The sequence below is a fragment of the Cynocephalus volans genome, chromosome 3, assembly GCF_027409185.1.
Source record: "Cynocephalus volans isolate mCynVol1 chromosome 3, mCynVol1.pri, whole genome shotgun sequence".
Taxonomy (NCBI): Eukaryota; Metazoa; Chordata; class Mammalia; order Dermoptera; family Cynocephalidae; genus Cynocephalus; species Cynocephalus volans.
In genome coordinates, this window is record NC_084462.1 from 92438957 (window position 1) to 92453128 (window position 14172).

Genomic DNA, 14172 nt, shown 5'->3' on the forward strand with positions numbered 1-14172 from the left:
TGTACTAGACCTCACAAGACCTGGTACATATTAGGTCAACAATTAAAACCTGAGCTGCGTAAGAAGGCTTCCCCAGGAAATCAGCAGCAAAGCAGCAATTTAGCTCAACTACAGGGCTCAAGTGCTGGTCCCCACAGGAAATTCCCCTATTTTAGAAGTAAGCAAAGGATGACAAATTAGTTCCAGTGCAGAGTTTAAGTGGTGGGAACAGCAAATCATCCAACACAGAGCTGAAAGAAAAAACAAAATACCAACAGACCAGAGAAAAAGTCTGATATTAACTAGTAAATGACTCATATCACCAAAGAACACCTATAAACCTAGAAGGACCAGAAACACCCTGGGCTCCCAAGCCAGGGAGCAGGGAGGGCTGGGGGCCTCAGCCATACCCTCTGACATCTGCAACCAGCTCAGCAATGACTGAGCCACCACTGGAAGGCCCCTTGTCTCCCCTGCAGGAATGAGGGGGTTGCCACAGGCCTCAACCACACCCCTCTCTGCCTCCTCCCACCCTATTTCCATCCCCCTTCCCCTCTCCTCCCCCCAACTGCTCTGCAACATCTTAGAATGTAAAAAAAATAATATTAATAAACTTACAAAAAATTATATATAGGTATAGATATCAACAGTCTGCATGTAATCAGGGAAAATTAGTGATAAAGATTTAGAATTTGTGAGGTGTATGCAGGACTACTGGGGGATGGGATATCATCTAGACTCTTACTCTCTACAGCTCCAGTGCCTTGTTTAATGACTGGCATATGATAAGCATTCAACTAATATTTGTTGAAGAAAAGAAGGAAGGAAGGGAAGGAGGAAGAGAGAGAGGAGGAAGGAGGAAGTGAGAGGAGGAAGGAGGGATGGAAAGGAGAGAGGGATGAAGAAGATTAAAGGCTAAGACTCGAAGACGGAGCAGGAGTTAGCCAGATGCAGAGGATGAGGAAAAGCACCCCAGCAGGAAAATGGGGGTACAACTGGAAACAATATCCTTTAAAACTCCCAGTCACCTTTGCTCTAGCTCTAAAAGAACTTGGCTTCTCAGATCACTGGTCCTGTGAAGGAGGCATCCAGGGCAACAGGAAAGGTATGTCTCTCAGGAAAATTAAGATACCAACCATAACAGTAATTTACTCAGTCTCTCAGGGCAGTTGTTTAGCACGCATTGGTTTCCCCAGCCTGATCCACAGGGGAACTTTCCATACCTGCAAAACTGCACAACTGACCTGCGACCTGAATGGATCCACAGGGACTCGGGGCTTTGCAGGTCCTGCTTGAGTTTGGCCAGTCTTCCTCTTGGACACCTCTGACCTATTCCATTTTAATGTAACCAGAGTCCAATCAGAGTTTCCTGAGAACACCCAGCCCGGTGTGTTGCAGGACCCAAAAGGAACAAGTTGTCTTTCCCAGGTTAATAGTCTCTTCCCCACCCACAAAGACTCAGCCAACATCAGAGTTCCAGAATGTATTCTCATTGCCAGGCAAACTTGTTGTGGTAAACTGAAAGTCCCATATCCCAGGAAACTCCCTCAGGCCAAGCAAACCAGGCTGGTCGCCAGCTAGATAGGTTCCTCATTTACAATGGGCCTCTTATCCTACTTTTCCCCAGGCCTAAACTGGGGCTGCTCCTGAGTTTCTGCTACCTCATAGTCCACCACTCAGAATATTCAGAGCTGCTCTTTCTGGGTGTGTCAGTAGGGACAGGATTAGGATCAGAGGAGACCAAGAGACTAAGGAGAAGGGGTTCCCAAGGAACCTCAGCTGTTGGAGAACTGGATCTCAGACTCCTGTCTTTTATCTAGCATCTGTAAGTGTTTCTATGCATACATGAAGATTAAACAGTTCCTGGTATCAGGAAAATTTTTCAGCATTTATACTGGAGATAAGGGAGAACTACTAAAGGGAAGGCTGCCTTAAACCCTATTTGTAAGTAAGCAGAATGTAAATTATAAATAACAAAGAAAGTAAAACTTTGTTGGTCAGTATAAAATACCTGTAATAATTACAGTAATTTATATCCAATTCCTATGTTGCATAGTGCTTATGAGACATTATTGTGTCATGTAAATCATACAACAAAATCTTTGTGATCAAGGTAGTAAATTCTGCTCGGTTTCCTTCTGGAAAGGAAACCATGTTTGGGGTTTTTTAATGTGCACTCTTGTAAGTCAGTTTAAAACCAGTAAAGGTAATTTAGGTTTGGCTTAATCTAGGGTTTTTGGCTTCAGGAAACACAGGCAGGTGAACTTGTTATATTTGATTCTGGTAGGACAAACATAAGGATACTTTAAAAAAAAAAAAACATTAATGCCATCTTTATTTATAAAGGAATTCTAGGAAAAGTTCAAAGCATTTTGCAGATTTTAATCTGATTAATCCTCACAGTAACCCCTGGAGAGAGTGTATACAATGGCCTTCATTGATTAAAGCCACCAGTTGTGAGAGGCCACAAAAGAGTCACTTTGTCTGCAGTTGCTTCTTTGTCCTGTCTTAATTCATAAATGTTATAATATTCTTTGAAATAGATCTGGTATAAATATAAACTATTAGTGTATAAATAATCACCAATCATTATGAGATACATTGATCTCACCACTAAAAATTAATTAGAAATGACCTTATAGGCGGATCCTAAGATTGCGGTGGCTGCGGCGGTTGGCGCAGAGTAGCTGAGGTGGAAAAGGCGGCCACTGGGCCTTAGGCAGCCAGGAAACTTGTGGACCTTCCTCTTGCCGTCTCTTAAGGGAGGACAGCTGCTGGTGGCCGGTCGTGGGGGCTGACCGCCACATTGCCCTTGGCAGGAGAGGCTGCCTCATTTACAGGCAACAGATTTGAAGTATGGAGCAGGAAAAGAACTGTTTCTTAGCTGCAAAAGCAAGTCTCTAAACAGGGAACATGGCGCCGGGGCTGCTGATGACGCTGCCAGGATCCTGGAGGCCGGGGCCACGCTGAAGGCGGCCAGCTACCCTATTCAGGATTCAAGGTTTCAGGCCGGCATAAAAGAAGATTCCTGGGAGCGCCCGAGCTGCGCCGCAGGACCAAGTGAGCAGCCCGAGACAACGGCAGCCGAGAACGGGGACAGTGATGACACAGAGGCAGAGAGGGAGCCGCCCGACCTGGCACAGCCCTGTGAGTGACCCCCAGCCTGGCCCTGCTCAGGGGACGGACGCCCGCCCAGCTTCCGCCTGCCCCACCGGGCCACTCACCAGCCCTGGGGCTGCCTCCATTTTCTCAGGTGGTGGTGGCTCCGGCCCGGCTCGGCCAAGCCTGTCCTCATCGCCCGGCTTGGCTCCTCACTGAGCCTTCCCACTTGCTTGCCCCAGCGCGGGGCTTCCCGGGGCCTGCGGGCCAGCCTCCCCTCCCACTCCCTCTGTGGTTCTCTGGTGGGCCTGGTGGCATGGGGCACCCCCGGCCAGTGTTGGAAGGGCAAGGAAGTATGGGCTGGGCCGACTGTCACTCCACTGCACCCTGGGCTCCGGCCCCCGGTAAACTTCCTGTTATGGGGAGGCAGATACCATCTCTGCGGCCACCAGTTCGGAAAAACACCTAACCGATTTCTGGTTAGGAATAGTGTGGTCAGAGCGTTCCCGAGTTCGCTTGAATCTGCCAGAGAGCTGACTGTGGGCGGGCACTGGAGTCGGTCTGCGCCAGGGGGATTCAAAGGTGAACCATGTGCTGCGGGCTCCTCCCCCGAGGAGCTCACGCTCTGGTGTGGGAGATAAGACAAGTACACAAATAACCGTGATACCAGGAGGAAGGTGATAAGTCCCAAGAAAGATCTACACAGTGCTACAAAGGCACCCAAAGTGACCGGTCGTCTGCACCTAGCAGAAACCTGGTAGACTTCCTAGGCGAGGTGGTGCCGAGCAGGGTCTTGAAGGCCCAGCTGATAGACGAGGGTTGCAGAAGACACATCCCAGCCCAGCCCAGTGCACACAGAGCGGGGAGACGTCCAGCTAGGGAGGTGGAGACTCGGCAGAAAACACACACCCTGCCGGGCCGCCACTGCGAGATCCAGCAGCCCAGCCTAGTGCACACAGAGTGGGGAGACGTCCAGCTAGGGAGGTGGAGACTTGACAGAAACCACACACCTTGTGGGGTCACCCCGTGATCCAGCAGCCCAGCAGAGTCCAAGCTGACCAGAGAGGTGTCTCTGCGGAGAGGCCCAAGACCCGAGGTAACCACACCCATAAGGCACTAGAGGCCAACTGAGCAGTCACGGAGGTAGCCATACCAAATTGGCAACCACAGCAACATCTTAGTCAGTTGATAGTCTCAAACCAGTGGACTGTGAAATCCCCTGCCACAATGAATAAACATCAAAAAAAAGATACCAAAAATACAAAAAATCAAGAAAGTACACCACCAAAAGTTAATAAATCTCAAACTCTGGATCCTATAGAACAAGAAGCCCTTGAAATAACTGACAAGGAATTTCGAGTGATAATTCTAAGGAAACTGAATGAGATACAAGAAAACTCAGCCAGACATCCTGATGAAACGAGGAAAAGTATACAGGACCTGAAAGAGGAAATGTACAAGGAAATAAATGTCCTGAAAAAAAATGTAGCAGAACCTGCCGAACTGAAGAAGTTATTCAGCGAAATAAAAAACACAACAGAGAGTTTAACCAGCAGGCTTGTCGAAGTTGAAGAGAGAACCTCTGAACTTGAAGATGGGCTGTTTGAAATAACACAAGCAGACAAAAAAAAGAAAAAAGAATCAAAGACATTGAAGAAAATCTGAGAGAGATATCAGACAAACTTAAGTGCTCAAATATCCGAGTCATGGGTATTCCAGAAGGGGAGGAAAACGGAGATTGCATTGAAAACATATTCAACAAAATAGTGGCAGAAAACTTCCCAGGTATAGGAAAAATCACAGATCTTCAGATCCAGGAAGCTCAACGATCTCCAAATGTATTCAACCCAAAAAGGCCTTCTCGAAGACATGTTATAGTCAAATTGGCAAAACTCAGAGACAAAGAGAAAATCTTAAAAGCTGCAAGAGAGAAGCATCAAATCACCTATAATGGAGCCCCAATCAGGCTAACATCAGACTTTTCATCACAAACCCTAAAAGCTAGAAAGGAATGGGATGATATTTTCAAAATACTAAAAGACAAAGATTGCCAGCCAAGAATACTCTACCCTGCAAGGCTATCCTTCCGAAATGAAGGGCAAATAGTATATTTCTCAGACAAACAAAAACTGCGGGAGTTCACTACCACACGACCACCCTTACAAGAAATCCTCAAGGGAGTACTGGGTTTGGTTCCTGAAAAATAACTACCACTGCCATAAAAACCCAAGAAAAATAAAAATCCACTAGTATAATAAAAATGGCATTCATGAAGAGAAAACAAACAAACAAAAACGCTATCTGCAACCTAAGGAACCAACAAACACAGAAACCAAACAGTAAATCAGAAAGCAAGGAACAAAAGACACCTAAGACAACCAAACAACCAATAAAATGCTAGGAATAAATCAACACCTTTCAATAACAACTCTTAAGGTAAAAGGCTTAAATTCCCCAATCAAAAGACACAGACTGGGTGACTGGATTAAAAAGGAGGACCCAACTATATGCTGCCTACAAGAGACCCACCTCACCCATAAAGATTCACACAGACTAAGAGTGAAAGGATGGAAAAAGATTTACCATGCAAACAGAAAAGAAAAACGAGCTGGAGTAGCTATTCTTATATCTGACAAAATAGACTTTAAACTAAAAACCATAAAAAGAGACAATGAGGGACACTACTTAATGATAAAAGGACTGATCCATCAAGAAGACTTAACAATCATAAATATGTACGCACCCAATGTTGGAGCAGCCAGATTTATAAAACAAACTCTATTAGACCTAAAGAAGGAAATAGACACTAATAACATAATAGCAGGGGACCTGAACACTCCACTGTCAATATTAGACAGATCATCTAGGCAAAGAATCAGTAGAGAAACACAAGATCTAAACAATACTCTAGACCAATTGGAATTGGCAGATATCTACAGAACATTCCACCCAACAACCTCAGAATATTCATTCTTCTCATCAGCACATGAATCATTCTCCAGGATAGATCACATATTAGGTCACAAATCAAGTCTCAATGAATTCAGAAAAATTGGAATTATCCCATGTATTTTCTCAGACCACAATGGATTAAAACTAGAAATTAATAACAAACGAAACTCTGGAAACTATACAAACACATGGAAATTAAACAGCATTCTACTTAATGACATATGGCTCCAAGAAGAAATCAAGCAGGAAATCAAAATATTTATTGAAACTAATGAAAATAATGATACATCATACCAAAACCTGTGGGATACTGCAAAAGCAGTATTAAGGGGGAAATTTATTGCATTAAATGCTCACTTCAGAAGAATGGAAAGATGGCAAGTGAACAACCTAACACTTCACCTTAAAGAACTAGAAAAACAAGAACGATCCAAACCTAAAGTTAGCAGACGGAAAGAAATCATTAAGATCAGAGCAGAACTGAATGAAATTGAAACCCAAAAAACAATACAAAAGATCAATGAATCAGAAAGTTGGTATTTTGAAAAGATAAATAATATTGACAAACCATTAGCATGGCTAACAAAAAAAAGAAGAGAGAAGATTCAATAACAAAAATTAGAAATGAAAAAGGTAATATTACAACTGATTCATCTGAAATACAAGGAATCATTCGAGACTACTATAAACAACTACATGCCAACAAATTTGAAAATCTGGAGGAAATGGATAAATTTCTGGACACACACAAGCTCCCAAAACTGAACCATGAAGACGTAGAAAATTTGAACAGACCAATAACAATAAAGGAGATTGAAGCTGTTATCAGAAGGCTCCCAACAAAGAAAAGCCCAGGACCAGATGGATTCACAGCAGAATTTTACCAAACATTCAAAGAGGAATTGACACCGATTCTTTACAAACTATTCCAAAAGACTGAAACAGACGCAAATCTCCCAAACTCATTCTATGAAGCAAACATTATCCTGATACCAAAACCAGGTAAAGATATAACCAAAAAAGAAAACTACAGGCCAATATCCTTGATGAATATAGTTGCAAAAATCCTCACTAAAATACTAGCAAACAGAATACAGCAACACATACCTAAAATTATTCACCACAATCAAGTGGGATTCATCCCAGGGATGCAAGGTTGGTTCAACATATGCAAATCAATAAATGTGATACACCATATTAATAAAGTCAAACACAAGGACCATATGATCATCTCTATAGATGCTGAAAAAAGCATTTGATAAAATTCAGCACTCATTCATGACAAACACCCTCTATAAGTTAGGTATAGAGGGAAAGTATCTCAACATAATTAAAGCCATATATGACAAACCCACTGCCAATATCATCCTGAATGGGGAAAAGCTGAAAGCTTTCCCTTTAAGAACAGGAACTAGACAAGGATGCCCACTCTCACCACTCCTATTCAACATAGTGTTGGAAGTACTAGCCAGAGCAATCAGAGAAGACAAGGAAATAAAGGGCATCCAGATTGGAAAAGATGAAGTCAAACTGTCCCTGTTTGCAGATGACATGATCCTATATATCGAACAGCCTAAAACCTCTACAAAAAAAACTCTTGGAATTGATAAATGATTTCAGCACAGTAGCAGGATACAAAATCAACACACAAAAATCAGTAGCATTTCTTTTCTCCAATAGTGAACATGCAGAACGAGAAATCAAGAAAGCCTGCCCATTTACAATAGCCACCAAAAAAATTAAATACTTAGGAATTGAGATAACCAAAGATGTGAAAAATCTCTATAATGAGAACTACAAACCACTGCTGAGAGAAATTAGAGAGGATACAAGAAGATGGAAAGATATCCCATGCTCTTGGATTGGAAGAATCAACATAGTGAAAATGTCCATACTTCCCAAAGTGATATACAAATTCAATGCAATCCCCATCAAAATTCCAAAGACATTTTTCTCAGAACTGGAAAGAACTATCCAGACATTTATATGGAATAATAAAAGACCACACGTAGCCAAAGCAATGCTGAGCAAAAAAAATAAAGCTGGAGGCATAACACTACCTGACTTTAAGCTATACTACAAAGCTATAATAACCAAAACAGTATGGTACTGGCATAAAAACAGACACACTGATCAATGGAATAGAATAGAGAATCCAGAAATCAACCCACACACTTACTGCCGTCTGATCTTTGACAAAGGCACCAAGCCTATTCACTGGGGAAGGGACTGCCTCTTCAGCAAATGGTGCTGGGATAACTGGATATCCATATGCAGGAGAATGAAACTAGACCCATACCTCTCACTATATACTAAAATCAACTCAAAATGGATTAAGGATTTAAATATACACCCTGAAACAATAAAACTTCTTAAAGAAAACATAGGAGAAAAACTTCACGAAATAGGACTGGACACAGACTTCATGAATACGACCCCGAAAGCATGGGCAACCAAAGGAAAAATAAACAAATGGGATTATATCAAACTAAAAAGCTTCTGCACAGCAAAAGAAACAATTAACAGAGTTAAAAGACAACCATCAGAGTGGGAGAAAATATTTGCAAAATATACATCTGACAAAGGATTAATATCCAGAATATATAAGTAACTCAAACAACTTTACAAGAATAAAACAAGCAACCCAACTAAAAAATGGGCAAAAGAGCTAAGTAGGCATTTCTCTAAGGAAGATATACAAATGGCCAACAGACATATGAAAAAATGCTCAACATCACTCAGCATCCGGGAAATGCAAATCAAAACCACACTGAGATACCATCTAACCCCAGTTAGGATGACTAAAATCCAAAAGACTCTGAACGATACATGCAGGCGAGGTTGCGGAGAAAAAGGAACTCTCATACATTGTTGGTGGGACTGCAAAAAGGTGCAGCCTCTATGGAAAATGGTATGGAGGTTCCTCAAACAATTGCAGATAGATCTACCATATGACCCAGCTATCCCACTGCTGGGAATATACCCAGAGGAATGGAAATCATCAAGTCGAAGGTATACCTGTTCCCCAATGTTCATTGCAGCACTCTTTACAATAGCCAAGAGTTGGAACCAGCCCAAATGTCCATCATCGGATGAGTGGTTACGGAAAATGTGGTACATCTACACAATGGAATACTACTCAGCTATAAAAACGAATGAAATACTGCCATTTACAACGACATGGATGGACCTTGAGAGAATTATATTAAGTGAAACGAGCCAGGCACAGAAAGAGAAATACCACATGTTCTCACTTATTGGTGGGACCTAAAAATTAATATATAAATTCACTCACACACACACACACACACACACACACAAAAAAAAAAAAAAAATGGGAGGGGAGAAGATATAACAACCACAATTCCTTGAAGTTGATACGAGAAGCAAACAGAAAGGACATTGTTGGGGGGGAGGGAGGAGAGGGAGGAGGGAGGGAGGTTTTGGTAAGGGGCAACAATAATCAACCACAATGTATACCAACAAAATAAAAGTTAAAAAAAAAGAAATGACCTTATAAAAAATAGAAATAAAGCTTAAAGAAATAGAAATGTTTCTGTTAGAGGAGAATTTAAAGTTATGGATGAATTCTCTCTGATTAAACTATTTTCATAATATTAACCCATGAGTATTTACAGGGCTCCCACTACAAGTATGATGTTAAGTGCTACGGATACAAAAACAGCTTAGCATAGAAATGAAGTAATAATAACAGTAATGTGTGGTCATCTAGACATCTAGAGTTCTGAATGAGTCAGAATGTGTCATTAATAAGCCAAGGACTGGAGTTTATCAAGCCTGAGAAGAGGGAGATATAAGTGGAGGATTCTTGACAACCAGCATTTGCCCATACCCTTGCTTTGTAGTTTAGTTCAGGTGGTATGGTCTTTAATAACTTGTGCAGTGAAGTTGATAAGGGAATGCTTTCACATACAAAATTTCATTTGATTATTACAGAATCCCTATGAAATAGGTACAACAAATATTGTTTTCCACTTTTTATAGACAAGAACTCAGCAATATTACACTGCTAGGGGTCACAGTGAACAGATGACAAAATTAGATGTGGCACTCTTGCCTATGATGAAGCATTCCTGAAGCACTCCCAGTCTGCCTTCTATCCTCATATTCAAGCTGCCCCAGCCCAGCCACGTGCATACTCCCAGACCTTACTCCCTAAACCCCCATCCAATCTGGGACCTTCTATTCCCTCTAATTTCCATCAGACATGGTTAGAGAAATCCATAAAACCATTTGCAGTACTTTTAAAAACTAAGAGAAACAAAAACTCAGGTATGAAAACAATGAGCTTGAGTGTAGGTTTTGGCTTACAGGTTGGTTTCTTGCCAGGGTAGATGGGCTCTTGGGCCAGAGACCCTCTCTCTTTTATCTCCTGCCTAAGAAGGGACCGTTCCCATCCTTCAGCAGTTCTCTTATCTATTTGGGGTCCTTCTCGTCTCCTCCCTTGTAGGAGAGGTTAAATTGAAACTCCAGCCACTCTGTTAACGGAGTAACCCATAGACAGAAGAAACTATTATACTCATCATGTTGTATATCACATCACTAACCTTTGTTTATATGCATTCAACAACTTTCATCCCTCCTGAAAAGGATAAAAGGACACATTCCAAAACATCCTATGGAAACCTCTTACAGCCACAACTCCAAAGGAGAAAGGTGTTCTCAGGAGGGAGAATATGCTGCATTTGAATTTGTCAACTAAGTGGCACCTTTTCTCATATTTCAATTTTTAGAAACTTTTCCACTTTTGTTTTTGGTCATTTCTATGGGGGATTTCACAGGATGATGCTGAGGTCTCAAGGTGCGGACAAATCCTTGGTATATGAAATAGGGATCTCTCCTAGTGTGCTTCAAGGAGTCTTGATGCATTTCTGCAGATCATATCATTTGTGTGCAGAAAGAAACTGAGGGAGACAGTATAAAGCAATGGTTAAGAGCTTGAGCTCTGAAACCACACTGATCTGGAATTGAGTTCCTGCTGTTTGTTGGCTGCAAGACCCTAGCCAAGATACTGAACCTCCCTGAGTCTCCATGTCTTCATCTACATTTAAAAAAATAAAATAGCTGGCAATAACTGAGCACTTCCTATGTGCTAGAAACTGTGCCAAGTTTTACATGCATTATCTTATTTAATCCTTACCAGAGCCCTGTGAAGTGAGTACTACTATCATCCCCATTTTGTAGATAAGAAAATTCAAGCCATAAAGAGGTTAAATAATTTGCCAGGGTCCATATGATTATAAACGGTGAAGCCAGGATTCAAACACCAGTAGCCTGACTCCAAGGCTTTTAAGCACTACCCTCTTCATATGTCAGGTCCGCTACATAATGCCTGGCACATAAGCAAGCCTAAAGTAAATCTTTAGGTTTTGACGTTGGATATTTTGTGTTAATCCCAGTTAATTGCCCCTGGGTATGTGTCTTGCAATTGAACTGACAGCCCTCTGCTATTACCTAAATAATCTGTATATTATGGGTTACCTGGTAGAAATGTAGGCTAAATGATTGGCAACTTTTTCCATCTGCCATGCAAAAAAGTTCTTCGGACTGGAAAGAAGTATGAAGTCTGTTATAAAGAATGGTATACTGAGCAATAGCTAGCAGAATTGCAGGCAGTACTGAGATTATAAGCAGGTCATGTTTCAGAAGTTCATTTGTCTATTGTTATAAACTCTGAACACATACAAATAAGGCTGGAAATGGTAGTTATGTTCCAAGCCTATTGACAGAAGTCTATTTAATCCATATTAAAGCTCAGTGATAGAAATCATGCCACTAGTCCAAGGGCAGGTCTAGGAACAAGAGCCCAAGTGATTAAAGAATAAGAAAAGTGTCTTTCCTGGTATAGAGGAAAACTGATATAGTATATTAGTTATCTCTTGCTGTGTAACAAATTAACCCAAAACTTACCATCTTAAAACAATAAACATTTATTATCTTATGTAGTCTCTGTGGGTCATCTGAGAGTGGCTTAGCTGGGCAGTTCTGGCTCAGGATCTCTCATGAGGCTTCAGTCAACATAGGCCAGGCTGTAGTCATCTGAAGGCTTAGCTGGGTCTGAATGGTCCACTTCCAATATGGTTCACTCACATGGCTATTGGCAGGAGGCCTCAGTTCATCATATGGGCCTTTCCACGTGGCTGCTTGAGTCTCTCATGTCACAGTAGCTGGCTCCCCCCAGTACAAATGATCCAAGAGTGAGAATAGGGAGGCAGCTGCAGTGCCTTTTATGACCTAGTCTCATAAGTCACAGTCACTTCTGCTATATGCTATTCATTAAAGGTCATATGCTATTCATTAAGTGCAGCCCACACTCAATAGGAAGGGAATTAAGCTCTACCTCTTGATGGCTAGAGTATCACAGAATTTGTGGATATCTCTTAAAATCACCATATAGTTTTTGTCGTCCTCCCGTAAATCCCTCCCGGTATCCAGTGAAACAAAATAGTAAAAACAAAGTAGGATGCAGAACTGCAGCCTACCCTAACAAAGCTTTTTTAAATACCCAAAATAATACATGCTTGTCTCAATTTTTCTTGGAAATATCTATCCCCTTTCCTCGAATGGAATCTTATTTGAAGAATTTATACTAAAGAGAAAATGATCACACTCGTATTTGCTTTATTCATTTGGATCTCAGCAAAATTTCAGGCAGTTTAACAAAGTGAAATTAAAAACAATAAAAAATATCCTATTGTGGATTAAGATATTTGGGGTTAAGAAAACAACTTCCAGTAAGCTCTCTCCCTTCAGCTGTGCCCTAGTTGTTGAATATTCTGGGCAACAGTTTTCCCTTCCTGGTCCAGAAACCATGGGATCTCTGATCCAGGTTTCCTAACTTGATTCTCACCCATGGCTGCAGCTCTATAGGAATATGGTAGGCAATCAAAAGTGAGGAAACGCCCTGGAGTCCAAAAGCAGTTGATGCCCTTGCACTTGAGACATACAAGTTTCTAACGTGCCATCTGAATTTTCAGAGGAAAATGACGTTTCATGTGACATTTTATGGTACTTTTTGTAACTTGAAATTTGGTTATGTATGTAAACTTAGAAAAATACAACATTCATAAACACTGGATAAATAGGAGTTTGCACTACAATTCAACTCCAAGTAGAAGCTAGGAGCTTGACCTATACGATAAGTTCTCCTGAAAGTGGTGTTGCTTTTAATCTTGAGTCTTAACTCCATTTGAGAATATGATGAAAGCTAAGGGACTTATCCCAGAAAATACACATACCCACAGAATTTTGAACATAAGTTTAAGGACTTCCAAACCCCTAAAACCCACTCAGGAAATCTGTTTAAGAATCTCTAAGACCAGAGTAGGGGGTTGGGGGGGAGGGGACTTATCGCCATTCCATTTTGCCATTAAATTTTTAAGTTTAAATCAGAAACTACTAATCAAAACTTAATTCTTGTTGATTTTTTTGTTTGTTTGTTTTTAGTTTGTTGTTGTTGTTAGAACCACAGGCCAAACAGATACCTCTACTAGACTTTCTGTGCTTTTTAGTCCATATTGAAAATACCTGGGAGGCAAAAGGAACATGGCAGTGAGCACACAGAAGACAACAAATTTTCTGAAAAACAATAGTAGGACACAGAACTGCTGACGACCATAACCTTGCTCTCTCCAGTTGACCTGACTGCAGCAAATTTTGCCAACATGCCAGAAAGGCAGCAACTGAAGGAGAGAGAAGGTGTTTGGTTTTCAACTTAGCAAGAAAGCTCTAAGTTCGTTTTCCACGGAGCGCCCACAACCAAGACTCGACCCGACTCCTGACTCCGGAGACCCACCTTCGGTGGAAGGACCTTTCAATCCACCCGCTTAGCCCGCAGACCCGGCTGACGCCTGCCAGCCTGGGGAGGTGGAATGCATCCCTGAGCCCCGTGCTTCGCCTGTGATTGCTCCCAGGGAGGAGGCGGGTGGCGAGGGGCGGAGGAACGGGCCGCGCGCCCCCTGCGCGCGCCCCCGCCCCGCCCCCCGCGGGCGCCCCCGCCCTGCGTGTCCTCGCGCCGACCCCTCCCTCGCGAGCCTCGCCCGGCGCACGCGCGCGCCCTCGCGCAGGGCCGGGAGAGGCGGCGGCCGCGAGCGCCCGGCCGTGAACCTGTCAGACCCGGGG